The sequence below is a fragment of the Frieseomelitta varia genome, unplaced genomic scaffold (assembly GCF_011392965.1).
Source record: "Frieseomelitta varia isolate USP_RPSP 00005682 unplaced genomic scaffold, Fvar_1.2 scaffold_495, whole genome shotgun sequence".
Classification (NCBI taxonomy): Eukaryota; Metazoa; Arthropoda; class Insecta; order Hymenoptera; family Apidae; genus Frieseomelitta; species Frieseomelitta varia.
The window spans coordinates 546,779-561,180 of NW_025110251.1; the positions used below are offsets into that span (position 1 = coordinate 546,779).

At 48.8% G+C, this 14,402-nt stretch overlaps 1 protein-coding gene across 6 annotated transcripts in view; it reads right to left on the minus strand.

Moving 5' to 3' along the window:
- LOC122533110 (ankyrin repeat domain-containing protein SOWAHB) overlaps positions 1-14,402 on the minus strand; it is a 134,263-nt gene that overhangs the window by 49,317 nt on the left and 70,544 nt on the right. The gene's annotated exons all lie outside the window — the stretch shown is intronic.

The window sequence follows — 14,402 nt, forward strand, 5'->3', positions numbered from 1 at the left end:
AATTTGTTATGCATACCTCGCATGGACGAAAATTGCGTTTAATTCGCCGCTGCTTACGCGCACCGTCGAGAGAGCTGCGCTCTCGGCCACTCGAGGCGCTCTTGCTACCGCGGCTCAGCTACCGAACGTTTGGCCACGGGGGCCGAGAAACACGGGGGGATACAGGCCACGCATAAATGTAGATGTTCCATTTAAAAAGCCATTTTCGCGTGTTTAGCATAATACGTAATCGCGCGAATCGGTCGCTCGTCGAATAACTCCCGATCGATCGTTCGTGGCGCGGCTGCGCGTCGCGTCCACCGAGTCGTTAACCATCCTCAACGATCTCCTTCCTCGAGCCGGTGAAAAAACCCTTGTTCGGGATCGGGATCGGGATCGGGGTTTCGTACCGTGTTCCCAGAACAATTTATGTGCCCATACTCTGTCGAGAACCAGCTCGCGCCAAGCATATGATCCATCTCCCCCTTCTTTTTCGCCCGATTTCAGTCCTCTCCCCCCGCAAAACCATCTTTCGTAAATTATTAAGTCGAGGTATCGCTCGTCAATGGGGATACCATGTTCCAGCGGGGACAAAACATGGGCAATTTGATGGGGACACTGGTACCAGCGAATAATTATGCGAAATTTTGTTGTAAACCGAACTAGTAATTGATCGAACGGCAACCGCGAGCGGTGAAGTTTAACGAGCGTTGCGTTTGCATTGTTCGCTCGCTGCTGGTATTCCTGCAAATGTACGTGCGGTTCTGTCGTTTCGAAAATTGGACTCGGCGCTCCATTCGGTTCGATAACATTGAAAAAGGAAGAGGAGATGCAAAACATCTTCGCGAGGGATCAGAAAATATTATAATTACTCGAAGCACGACGTTCGACGACGATCCTTACCCAACTTGTCGAGTCGTTGCGAATTTTACGTCACTAGTTCGCGCGACAACGGGAGATCCACTCGAAACGGTGCTTGCGAATCGTGGAAAACGGGGAATTTTCGATCGGACTTAAACGAGAACACGCGAGCAGAGATGATCCCGGTCGGAGATTCGTTTGTTTGTAAACCGTGAAAATGTTCTGCGGCCGTGCGTTTTCGCTGACAGGGAGTCCCGTGGACGAGGAAGCGAGCTGCGGTTTTCCGACTCGGCCGCGTCCAGCGACTCCTGTTCCGTTTAAATATTCCATCGCGGAATACCAGCACCAGCGCTCCCGAGGATCCCGCGTTTCCGCTCGGCGTTGCAATCGGCTGGCCGGTAAACGTCCGCCGCTTAATTCGCAAACGACCCAGCCTCGCCGTTCCAATCCCTTTACTCTTCCCCCGACAGTTTTACCGCTTTTCGACAATTCCGCTCTCTCGAGAGGGAGGGGGGGAAAAAAATCGCCTCCTCGTTCACCTCTGTGAATTTTATTGCCCGATCGCTACACGCGCGCCGTCCGAAAAGTCCCAGCTGGAGTTATTTCGTAGCGGTTGCCGTTGTCGTTGCGTTTTTACTTTACTCTGCTCTCTCTATTTACGATCTCGCCTTTTTACCGGCGACTCTTACGGGAAATTTTCTTCTTTCGAGGAAATTGAGCATTTTTGCTTATAAAGAAAAAAAAAAAAAGAGAAAATAGACAATTTTGTAACTTTTCGTTCATAATTCTGGAAATCTTTTTTCGACTTTGAATACCTACGAAACAAAATTACGGAACGATGCGATTTATTCGAACAGTTGTCAGGCAGCTGACGTTACATTTCTCAATCGAAAAGAGTTGGCCAAGCTCTTTTGATAAATGTGCAACGAGGCTTTAACCTGGATAATACCTTTCACGGGGTGGGAAAAAAGTTTATCCGTGGCTTCGATTGATGGGAATATAAAGCCACAAATTTGAATTTTAAGGTTAAAATTTTTTTATTTTTTACATTGCATTCTACTCGTCACGAAGGTCGCAACCTAATAGTTCTCTTAATCGTTTAATACTGCGGACGCATGCGTCCTAACAGCGACTTTATGGTTCTAGACCGTAATGTTTATATTTCAAACAATGTTAACTGATAACAAAGTTTATTTGATTGTTTGATTATTCACACTGATGCTACAACTATGATAAATCAAATGTTAGTGAAACCTAATAGGAAAATTACATTCACGCGTCCAGAACCATAAAGCCGCTGTTAGAACGCATGCGTCCTAAACATTTTTACCATTTTTCAAGAGAACTATCAGGTTGCGACCTACGGTTCCTTGGAAATGTATTACCTTCGTGATCACAGTAGAGTACAATGCAAGAAAAAAAAAATTTGAAATTCAAAGTCAAGATCAATTTTGCGACAGGTTCCTTACGTGTATTTCCATCAAATCGAAGGTGCAGAATTCAACTATGACTACCACGGGCAAACTTTTCTCTCCACTCTGTACAAACTATGCATTTTCCCAGCGTCGGTGACAAGTCTTTCCGTTAGATAGAACCAATCGTTCCGGACTCCGTCATCGCGACTCTTGAAGCTGCGCGTCACGTTTCAGCAAGTTGCACGAGCCTCTGTTGCAACCGTTTCAACGTGATTAAAACTCGCGATCCGGCAACCCGTCAGTCAAAGCTACGAACGACGAACTAGCAGCTTCACGCGAGCTGCCAGGTACCGGATGCCGAGGCTGGATCGTTGCCGGCGTTTGCACGACTTTACAAAGGGGATGGCGGGGTAGGTACTTCGCGCCACGAAACGTGCGAGAGGAGGCAGAGAGGAGGTAGACGGACGAAGGTGGATGATGGTTCGCCGCAAATTTCAACTTTTAATAATAAAGCGAGGGAGTCTCGAGTTGTTGGGTTATGATAGCAGGAACTGGTGGAGGCGAATTAAAGGCGGTAGGAAGCTCCGTTTGTCCTCGTCCCTCTCGGTCAAGTGAAACCGCAACACAGGCACCGCCGACACCGCGTAATTGGCCGACTCTCACTTGCCGCTTGTCCGATTGATTATTATTTTTGCACGGCCTGACTCCGCTGACCCCGTGCACTGCTCGCTCGATCGCCGATCTCGTCCGATCTCGTCGTTAAACAGGGCCCGAAACACTCTGTCGGTGGACAGCACTTCCTCCATGCATCGATTATCGTCGAATCGCTCCTTAGGAACGCATGACCATCCAACCATCTGTTGTATATGCCGCGTATCGTCGCTTGGACGATTTTTTCATTAGGCTAAACGAAACGCTAGATTTGGGCGTGGACGATTTTCTCGTCAGAACGAACTCACTGTTTTGCAATCAACAGTCTAAAGCCTGCTAGTGTCTTTTGTTCTTTATCGGCGCAGACTCGTGGCTGTACTAGTCGTATGGTCAAGTTTGACTTGATAATGAAACTTTATATAACTTTAATTGCAATGAATTATGCACAAGTCTTGTCTGAATCGCGCTGTGACAAATTCCACTTCAATATTACTTTCAATGCGCAGAAAACTTTCCAGACGATGGAGACGGATGTATAATTTTAATATTGATAATTTTATACGGTTATGTAACAATGTAAATTCTTTATTGATTAATTGAGACTATCTTGTTGATTAGCCGAGAATTTATTGGGTCATTGAGACTATTCGCGAGTTTGTTTTAGCGAATTGGCAACGCTAGACGTTTCTGGAAGATTCAAGATGTCTTCTTATCGAAAAATAGGTTCGCGACCGTCTTGACATTCCTCGGGTGGACGATAATATGTCCGAGCCTTGACTTAGTAAACACATGTTCCTTTTCAACTCGAGCTGTCAAAAGAATACAGACTAAACCGTGACTCACAGCGCTCGGCAATGTTTGACACTCTTGAGCCAACAGTGTTTAATCGGCGAACGTGTTTACGAGTTATTGCACCGAATGCAGTATCACCGACGGGATCTATTGTCGATCCGTTGCACGCAAATGTCAGCGTTGGCAAGATCGGGCTTCCCCCCAAAGTTCGAGCGGCGCGCACCTTTAAAGAAACCTCTCACGCGTGCTTGGAACATACTTGAAACGCGAAAGAACTTATTCGCCGGCCGGCCGGCCGGTGGCTGGCTATTATCTTTATACACCTCTCGACCTAGCCGACCTTAATGCGTCGATCACGTTACCGTTCCCCGGATCACGTTATTAAACCGTTCGATCTCATGGACAAAGGTTGTGAAGCCGGCTGTGAGCAATCTTTGAGAAATCCGACGCGGGAACCTAGGGAGCCCTCTCGCTGCAATAACTCGACTGGAGGAGTTGCTTCGAACGAATTAATACTCGTTTCTTGCGATCGCCGAGAACGAGGATCGAGAGGATAACTACGCCAGCTACTTGGAAGCATAGAGAGAGAGAGAGAGAGAAAAGGCTCTCGAGAGGAAGGGAAAAAGGAAAGCTCGTGAATACGCTAATCGGGAAGCTGGCAGCCGGAAGTGGTGGTAATCGACCGGTCGTAAATGGCACGCCTCCTCTTTTTCACACCACGCCGAGAGCGGAGGGTAATTCGATTCACGTGGGAGGACTCGAGTAACGAAGTTAAACGAACTTCTGTTAGCCTCTTTGTACAAGAAATTAATTGTGCAAGTGGCTGCACAAATAAAAAGTCAACGGAACTACGAGAATTCGGTACGAGAAATTTCTTTTCCCCGGGCGTTTCGCTTACGGAAACAGTTGTTGAACGAAGAAGGCCAAAAGGAATATCTCTAGCTGTGCATTTCTTCGATAGTTGGTAGCGCTTGTCCAGTTTATGATTCATGTCACGAAAGTCATAGTCACGGAATACAACGTTGATCGTTCAAAGTGGTCACAATCACTAACTGATAATTTCTGTTAGACGAAAATTTTATAGAAAAGAACAATGTATTTTTAAAAATGTAAGAAATAATTTTTCGTAAAATATATATGAATATAAAAGCTTGTACACTCCGTATAAAGTATTATAAAGTTTCTCTCTTTTTTTTTTGTCTTTGATGGAAAATTTTACGCTTCAATCGTTGGCGAAGTTCCAAGTGTTAATAACATCTCCAATTTCTAGATCGCGGGGAAATGTCGATCTTTTGCAACGTAGATTTAGTAAGAATTGTATGTAAAGCGGTGTTGCTGCAGGAATCGTCCAACGAGCCGACGTGTTGGGAAATTTACAGTAAGGCATATCGTGGACATGGAACGTGGCCAGATCGATATCCAGCCATCCGATAAGCGAAAATTTATCGCGGGGATCTAGCGCGAGGACGTGCTCCCCCGTGAACCTCGAGTCCTAGACACAGCCCGTTTAAAGTAAATTATTCCAAATAAATGAGCGCGCGCGCGTATCCCTCGAGTGTCTACATCCCGGAGACATTCGTTTACTCTTAATTAATGATCCTCCTGGCAAGACGGCAGGATTAATTGCGCGCAATCAGATCGCGGTAATTAATTACTTCGTGTGTTCGGGGCCACTATATTTCGCCGTTCCACCGATGGAAGCGCGCAACTGAAATTGCATACAGGGCTGGCGACGACTGGAACAGCAGCTGCAGCCAGCGGCCGGCTGAAAATATTCAAGGTAACGTACGCGCGTGCAACGAGTCGGAGACCTGCTGCTGCTGCTGCTGCTGCTGCTGTTTGCTGCTGTTCGTTCGCTCGACGAAGAGTCGATTAATCGGCCTGGCTGGGGGCAACGAGAGAGATCGTTCCTTCTTGGATCGGCTACCCTCGTTAACCGGTTCCAGACAAATGCAGATAGAGACGCTACAAATTACAATGGTGTCGGCTTAATTGATCGAATCGCGGCGGAACTAGAGATTGTCGGGTCCCTTCGACTTGCCTTCGTCACGGAACCTTCGTGTACTTTTCGGTCACGACGTTTCTCTTCTTTTCGACTTTCTTGTATTTGAATAAAATTTTTCTCGGTAAGAAGAAGAAGAAGAAGAAGAAGAAGAAGTCTCGATGACAACGTGTGGTAATAACGTCAGAAGGTACTCGGCGGTTAAACGAAGGGCTTGCGGAAATATTTTACGACACGCGAGAGCCCCCTCGAGAAGAAGGTTGCAAGATCTTTACGAGATACTCCGTGCCACGGAGCATGTTCCACCCCACTCTTTGCTCCAGCCGAAGTTTCTCCCTGCGTGAGAGACATTTTTCTCATATAACCTACCCTGCTGCTACAAAAGCAGCGCTTCCGTCGAGAAGCAGACGCACGAAGTAAGGGAAATAGTGCCGAAAGAATCCTGCTATATCCACGAAACCGCCAAACTTTTTCAAGCATACATACGTATACTGTTCCTTCGTATAAGGAATACAATACTGTTTCCTTCGAAGAAAATGTAACAGAAATTGAGATACGTGGTATCTTCTGTTTGTGAAACGAAAGATATCATTTGTGTTTGTCACAAATGTTTACATTCTATTACGCTCAACGAAGCTGAGCTTCAAATGACCTCGAATGACCTTGGAACATGAACGTTATCTAGATCGTTGAACTCGTCAAGACTGTGAACTCAACTTATGTAAATTCACAGTTACGTAATAAATCTCGAAAATTATAAACGCGTATGAACATGACATCCGTTACAGCATGCAACGAATAGTAACTGGTTACCGATAAACGCCGCGAGTAGCAGAGGGCACGCGCGCAAGAGACGTAACGTTCAAACTGAAAAATTATCAATTTAATTCAAATAATACTGTGTAAATAATATACATATACATATATATAATAATAATAATAATAAATATTGTAATTTCTTACTCTCAAACAATTCACGTAAAATTCAAGTTACGAATTACTACACATACAGTTCCAATTAAAAAAACAAAGATCGCCTCGAAATCTCAGAAGCATGACCATCTAGACAAGATTGGTGACCACCGCAAGATGTGCCTCTCGTAAACAACGTAAGTTTTTTTCATTTGAAACATTTTTCTCTACAGCGATTTTATTATGGGATACATATGTCGAGATAAAGTCTTCCATCGAAGTTCACTAAACGCCACGACGAAAACGACGAATACAGCGAAAGTAACGATCAAGCACTTGCGACGGTGGTCTGCTCGTTATTTCTCCGACCGGCCATATGATAGGCTTCCACCAGTGGTTGTTGGTCGCGCAGACGGAGAAAGAGGCCGCTATTAAGATAGCGGTTCGCAGCCATTAATAAAACTAATCTGACGAATCGTCGTCGGCGAGTAGAGGAATGGTTAAGCTATCGGGTACCCCCTCGTGCCCGGTTTCACCCAACGGGCGCAAATCCACGCGGGAAGGAACGCGAAATAGAGTGGAAGAGCCGGCGTAGATTACGTCCGACGAAAAGGGTGTGATGGACGATCGCTGCGAGCCCGCGAATCTTATCGGCGGTGGTCGAGATAGTGCTTCGGCTCGCGCCTTGCAAAGGTCGCGGGTCAGCTAAGCGCACGCCCACGTATACGTACATCCGTGCCGTGTGAACGACGACGGAAGCACGAACCAGTAGAGAACGAGTAGAGAACGAGGACCAAAGAAGAGAGAGAGAGAGAGAGAGACCGACGAGTTTCAGTCAGGCAGGTTTTTCGCAACGGAGGTGTAATTAACGGCTACAACGGAAAAGCCGCGGTGAACGCAAGGTGGAAAATTGCGTCGCGATCCAGGCTAACGTATGCGCTACGTGTCCCTTATTAGGAGGCGCGTTTTGAGTTCGCGTGGGTAAGAAGAAAACGACCGGCAGACGTAATTACGTCTTCAATTATGCCGGGGTCCGCGATTCCTATCGGCACGCTGCTTTCTAAACGAAATGTTCCCCCCCCCCTGCCTTCTGCTGCAATCAATCTGCTGATTGCTGCGAGTGAAAGACACCGAGAGACACCGAGAGTCGGATCTCCCACGCTTTCGTTCTTAACAGCGGCGCCCTATCGTGCGTGTCCGATCGGAGTACCTCCCGGTTTCTCAGATGCACAGTATGACACTTCTTTTCCAACCAGCTTGTTTTACATTTTACACGAGACACCGGGATACGAGTGTACGTATAATATTGTACTTTGTAATTTTGTAATATTGTCAACAAGCGAACTTGCGCCGACTCTGAGGTGCTCAGACTAGTGCCTATTCCCGGCGGTGTTGCGTTAAACCGCTACGAACGGTCACCGTGTACACTAATAGTCCTGACGACTGTACGTATATCGCATATCGGGCGGAGAATTTGCAAATGCGAAAAGATACATTATACGCGCGTACGGAGGTGAGAGGGAGAGAAGCAGAGTCGCGCGGTAGTCGACAACTGCCAAGAGGGGGCAAGAGTTAATTATTCCCAGCAAATCAGCGATTCGTTCCCGCGTGCCCGGTCCACCTTTGGAGATCAATCGGACACGCTGATATTCCCGGTCGTTTCATCGAGAACGGGGGAGGAGGGTCGAGAGCGGCCGATCCGAGCGGAACCGACACGTTTCACCGGGCGAACGAACCAAAAACACGTTCCTTTGTGCGGCTACAATTGGGTGACCGGAGCCACCCCCCTGGCCACGGAATAATTTCAGTTTCGCTGGTCGAACGAACGAACGCGCCGTCCCCTCCGCCACGCTGGTCTCCCCTCGCCACGAACGCCACCCCGCGTTCTCTCTCCCACTCCCATCGTATCCCGCGTGCGTGCCCGTGGGCGGATCCTGGATGGACCTAATAAATTGTTTGTTGTAATTAAATGAGTTCGAGGGAATCGTGTAGGGCGTTTTAGGCGAAAGAGGCGACGCACGGGGTGGAGAGTCGGGGGCCAGTACTGCGAAAGGGGCCGAGGTGGATAGAGGGTGGCGCGCACGAGCTCTATATATAAAGGAATAAAGATGAACGGCCTATGGATGGGCCGCTATCTGCGCCGCTGGAACAGAAACACGCTCGTGCCGCGACAGCCCCTGACAAATGACGGCCCGAGCGAGGCTATTGCCGCCGCCCTAGCAACCCCTCCTCGGCTATCAGCAACCCCTCCCCGACCCCGGACCCCCTTTACCCTTCCATATCCACGGTTCTCTGTCTGTCGTTCCTGTTGCGCGCCCCCGAGCCACCCCCGAGTCACCGAGGCCCCCCCCGGCACCGTGATTAAACAGGGGGGAAAACGAAATTGAGCGGCGAATATTCCGTGGCGCGCGCCGCCACCCCGATAAACTCTCGATTGGCTGCGAGCAGCAACCGAGTGCCACCGCGTCGTCGCTTCAATCCCCCCTGGCGTGCGATCCGCGGCAACGATCAACGGCAGAAGCAGCCACACCGCGGGATGAGAAGTTTGCGCCCGTTTCGATTTCAAAAAATTTGCCCCGCGTTAGAAATATTTTGTTGTACAATTGGAAAATGAATTTCATCCCTCGGACCTGTTTTACTTTGCGTTTCAACAATCGCGGATTATAACGTAACAATGCTTCATTGATGAACTTAGCTGGGTCCAGACACGTGATTAAACGATGCAAAGAACCTACGTAACACGATAACGAGAATAATTCTCTCGAGCAAACGTATCGTTTCAACAAACGTGCGCTCCAAACAAATTCGTCCTCATAGATATGCGCGTTATTCCGGCTTTTTTTCTCGCGGGGAATCCGCGGAGAGGAAGACGGAACGGCGGGAACGAATATCGCCGGCGAGTGTTCCGCAGGGCACGTTCTATTTGATTTGCAATTCGAATCGGTCGCACTCGCGCAACGGCGAAGAGAAGAAACGCGCGTGTGCTCTCGCGTCGTGCTTGCTCGTGTGTGTGTTTGAGATTCACGAGCGGTACGCGGAAGCGAGAGAAGGAAAAGGAGAAGGAGAACCAGATGAGACGAGGAGAGACGAGGAGAGACGACAAGACCATCAGGTGGCAAGAAGAATCGAGAGTCGTCGACTCGGCTCGCTCCGCTAGCTCGAGGGGGTGAAAACGCAATCTCCGGGAATCGTCTATCGCGGATATACGAGCAAATTGATTTCACTTTCCGGAGATCCTATCGTTGCATCGTCCTTCCCTCTAATCGCGGTCTCTGTTCGATTGTTTCAATATACCATTTGACAAATGTCACGTAAATCATTGACTCGACGACGAAAACCTAAATGAAACGAGGCAAGTATCGAGTGACCACAGGTCAAAGGTGATTCTCGTCTTTTCTTCCTTTCGATCACTGTCATCTAATCATTCGATCATCGGATTTATCAAAGAATAATGCGCATCGAATCGTCAGGCAAATCGCTGGAACGATACGACGCGACGAAAAAAAGGAAAAAGGAAAAAAAAAAATAAAACGAGACATCGGCCGGCCGGGGGGACAGAAGTGATTTTCGCCGCTCCATCGTGACCCTTTTACAGCTGACAGTGCCGAACGGGTGGCGCGAGGGTGACGACGAGGCAATGGCGAAACAGAGATGGATTTATCAGAGTCGGTGGAGGGTGACAAAGAGCGGGGGAGGGTGTCGCGGCTCGAGTGGAAAGAGAGGAAAAGAGGCAGAACGCGCGACGGCCGATGGATTTGACAGAAAGCTTTACAAAGCGCTGTCGCGCTATTTTGTATTTTATTTTCCAGCGGCACGCGGATTGGACACGGACGTTAACAGCACTCGTTGTAATGCTTTATAATGCCCCCGTATATGCCTCTCTCGTGTCGTTCATCTCTCTCTCTTTGATCGTCTCTTCTCTCGTTGCAGAGACCGCGTCGTTGGATAACAGGAAAAGGGGGATACCAGGGCACATACTATCCATCAGATTTTTCGCAGTAAAATATGAGAACGCCACTGGAGAGAGAAAGCGAGTAGTTCTCCGACCGTTTCCCGTAATTTCCGCACGTTTCCCTCGCAAACGTGAGCGTTTACGATTCCCGAGCTGTTGCCTCGAAGCTGAGGAACAACCTTCCCTTTAATGTCCATTTCCTGGAATCGAAGAAAGAGGCGGAAGATGCGAAAGAAATCTATCGGTCATCACACGTGTCGATGTTTAAGCGTGACGTGTGACAAAGAACAAGAACGCGTAGAAGAAAGCGTATGCGGGGCGACGCGCGGACTAATCCTCCAATTTCGCGGGTCGATCATAATCTTCGGAGGAATTCGAGACAAGCCGCCCCTGGCGTAACTGCCCCCCTCCCCGCCCCCATCACGAATCACCAGAGTCGAGAGAAAGAAAGAAGGAGAGAGACATAATGGGCCACCATTTGGCCCCTTGCGCGGTGAGGAAAGAAGAGAAGAGGAGAAGAGAAAAGAACGCGAGCGAGCGCGCGCGCGCATTATTGCGAGGCTTCTCGGCGGCGCGCGTGAGCACGAGAGCGAGCAAGCGAGCGAGCGGTACGGCGCATCTTTTATTCATCCGACAGAGTGGAGCCTTAATTTGAATTGAATAGGATTTATAAATTATTTCAAATTATAGTTGCGACGCATGACCGGTACGAGAGACCTGGTGCAGAGCTACCGGCTGGCTGCCGCGAGTGGCCGACGACAACAACGACGACGACGACGCTGCTGCTGCTGCTGCTGCTCCGGTGGCGACGATTCCTGACGACGCCGACGAGTCACCGCGACAAACGTTGCCGGCAGCCGCCATCGCACCGCACCGTTTCGTTTCGTTTCGTTTCTTCCATCTTTCTTTCTTTCTTTCTCTCCACTTTAGAGAGGGTTCACCCTTCATGTTGGTCATTTCACCAGGGTTCGAGCAGGTGCTGAGAGAAGCAAACTATCGATCCTCTGCACCTTGCTGCTGCTTCTTCAGAATCAAACAACCAACGAGAGAGAAAGAGAGAGAGAGAGAGAGAGAGAGAGAGAGAGAGAGAGAGAGAGAGAGAGAGAGGGAGGGAGAAATGAGGTACGGTCGCGAACCCTTTTCTTGCCGCGACTTTTGCCAAGATTTTCTTACGTAAGCACACGGCACCGGCATCTCGCACTGGAATTCCATGTCCCCTGAGCGTCGTTGCGCCGCGAGAGTAAAACCGAGCGCTCGGCTCGTGCACCATGAGAAGAAAAGTATCTCTTCGGACGCTGAGCTCGACCCAACGGCCGACCGGCCGCCTCCTCCTCGGTCCCTCGGACCACGGCCCCAGGCGAACGGACACGAAGCTGCCGCGGAAAAAAGGCACGGGGCGCGAGAAAAAGTTGCATCCGGGGCCCCCACTCGAGATCTCCTCTGCCCCGGGCCCCGAGAACCCGGCTCGTCGCATCGATACGCGCGGCGTATCCATCGAAGCGAGTCGAGCGTGTAACGAGTTTCGAAACCGGCAAAAACGCCGCCACTTTATTGCTCCCGATAGAAATGTATCGAAACGTCGGTAAGCTGTCGCTATTTGCCAACCGGCCGTCCGACGTCCGGCTCTTCGTCCGTGCCCCCCCCTCAAGTATCGGAATCGGCCGCTCAGAGTGGCCTGTGAGACTACCCGCAGAGTTCTTCGTCTCCGACGCTGGAGAAGCTGCAGTAAACTTTCGACGATCGCGTAATTTACAACCGAAACGGCAATTTCATCGATTTCTTTCGATGCTCGGCGTCCGATTTCCGTGCAACAGCGTTTAGAACGAAAGAAACACGATCATCGCTGTTCCTGTCGCGCGTTGAAAGCGATTCGAAGGAACAAAGGATTCGTAGGAGAGTAACGTACGTACGTACATGCATACACACACACACACACACATATATGTATATCGTACGCGCGAAGTCCTGCAGACGAGAACTACTCCGTCGTAAATATGGTAATCCCGAAGTATCAGCGCTACCCGGTGGGTCGGGGACGATAACGACCATTATGCGAATGCTCGACGAAAAGAGAATTAGGGGAATCATTTGTTAGGCGAGCTGTCCGTCGCAGCTGATATAATCCCCGGATGTCGGCACCGAAAGACACTCCCTGCGGATCCTCCCGCCACCCAGCCAAGATTCAAATCGCTTGCCATCTATCCCCGTATCCATCTAAACCCGTTTCGCCGATCGATCGATTTCGCGAAATCATCGAAATCCTCTGATATTTCGTTGAACGATCTAGCAAGATCAACGGTCAACGTCGATCGATAATGTTTCTACGAAGCAATTGCGACAGTCTGTCCTCTGATGTCGAAAGAATTGACGTCAAGAAATGTTGCAAGGATATAATTAAAACATTATACTAATTTTACGGAACTTTCTTGTTCGAACAAGACTACTTCGGATCGATGTAAAAATGCTGCAATGCTAACTGTACCCTACCATGCTATACTAACTGTATAATACTACCGTAACGACTGTGGATCCTTTTTAGAAATCCCTTCTAACTTGTACTCCCTTCATTTTTACGCGGCACATTTTTGCTTTTTGGATCTGAATCTACACGGCCAGAAAATAGTATATTCCAGACACTGAGCTTTAATATTTCAACGAGATTTAAAGAAATGCTGCGGCAAATTTATGAAAACTTGGCGAAACATAAGTTTCAGAGCAAATCGAAACCGAGAAAAAAAGTTAACATTAACAATGAAACGAGTTTGTGCCAATTAAAAAGAAACTGTTGATTGTTTCGAATTACAGTAGCAATCGTGACACCGAATAAAGTTATTTTCTGAAATGTCATTATTATTATTTTTCTATTATTAATTCTTTTTTTTTCTTTGTTAACCTACGTGAAATAAATACGTACTTCATTCGCGCAAAAATAAATAATTTTATTCGCGTAAAACGAAACTACAAGCAAATGAAGAGACGGGTATCCCTGGCCAAAGTATCTTAGGACGACTCACATACACGACTAATTCCCAACAACGAACGTCGACGATAAATATCGCGATACCGTTCGAAGCTCGAAAATTTGTCGCCGACATCGATCCATTTGTCGCAGATGGCAGAGACGGCAGAAGAAACGAATCTTCTCAGGAGAACGACGTGTATCCGAACGACGTCGTACAAACGATTACGTCTATCGGAGGCAAAAGTAGGTGTCCATATATCTGTCATCGGTCGGTCGGTTGATGTCCGTATTCACCGGTTGAGATCTCGCGGGGAAGAAACACGGGTTTTGCAGGGGGCCGGTACGTTGACCAGGTCAGGTTCTATTCCCACGGGATAGGAAATACGTGAGTGAGGCTGCACGTCGGCCGCCTCTCTTTCCTCCTCTTGCTCGCTTTGGTCTCCCAGCGCGAGGCGCGGGCAAAAACCGCGAGCGTTCGCGTTATGAATTACAGATTGGCCCGATGCGTAAGTACGTATCGGGCCGTGGCACCGCGGGTAACGCATACCTGGCCTCGCAACGAGCCTGCCGGGCCAGCCAGGGACACGGGCGGCAAAGGAGAGAAACGAACGAACGAGCGAGTGAGCGAGCGAGCGAGCACAGCAGCAGGTTGCAGGTCGTTCGAAGGGGTGAAAGAACGGCCGCTATCGAGCTTCGTACTCCGGCCTGTCGTCTTCGTCCTCGAAGAAGTCTCGCCGGCCCGGCGAAGAATGAGCAGAGGGAGAAGGAAGGGAAGGGAGAGAGAAAGAGGTAAAAGTATGACCTGCACGGAGAAAGAAAGAAGGGAGAGAGGGAGACGTAAGAAGTGCATCGTGTATACGTATAAATATATACATG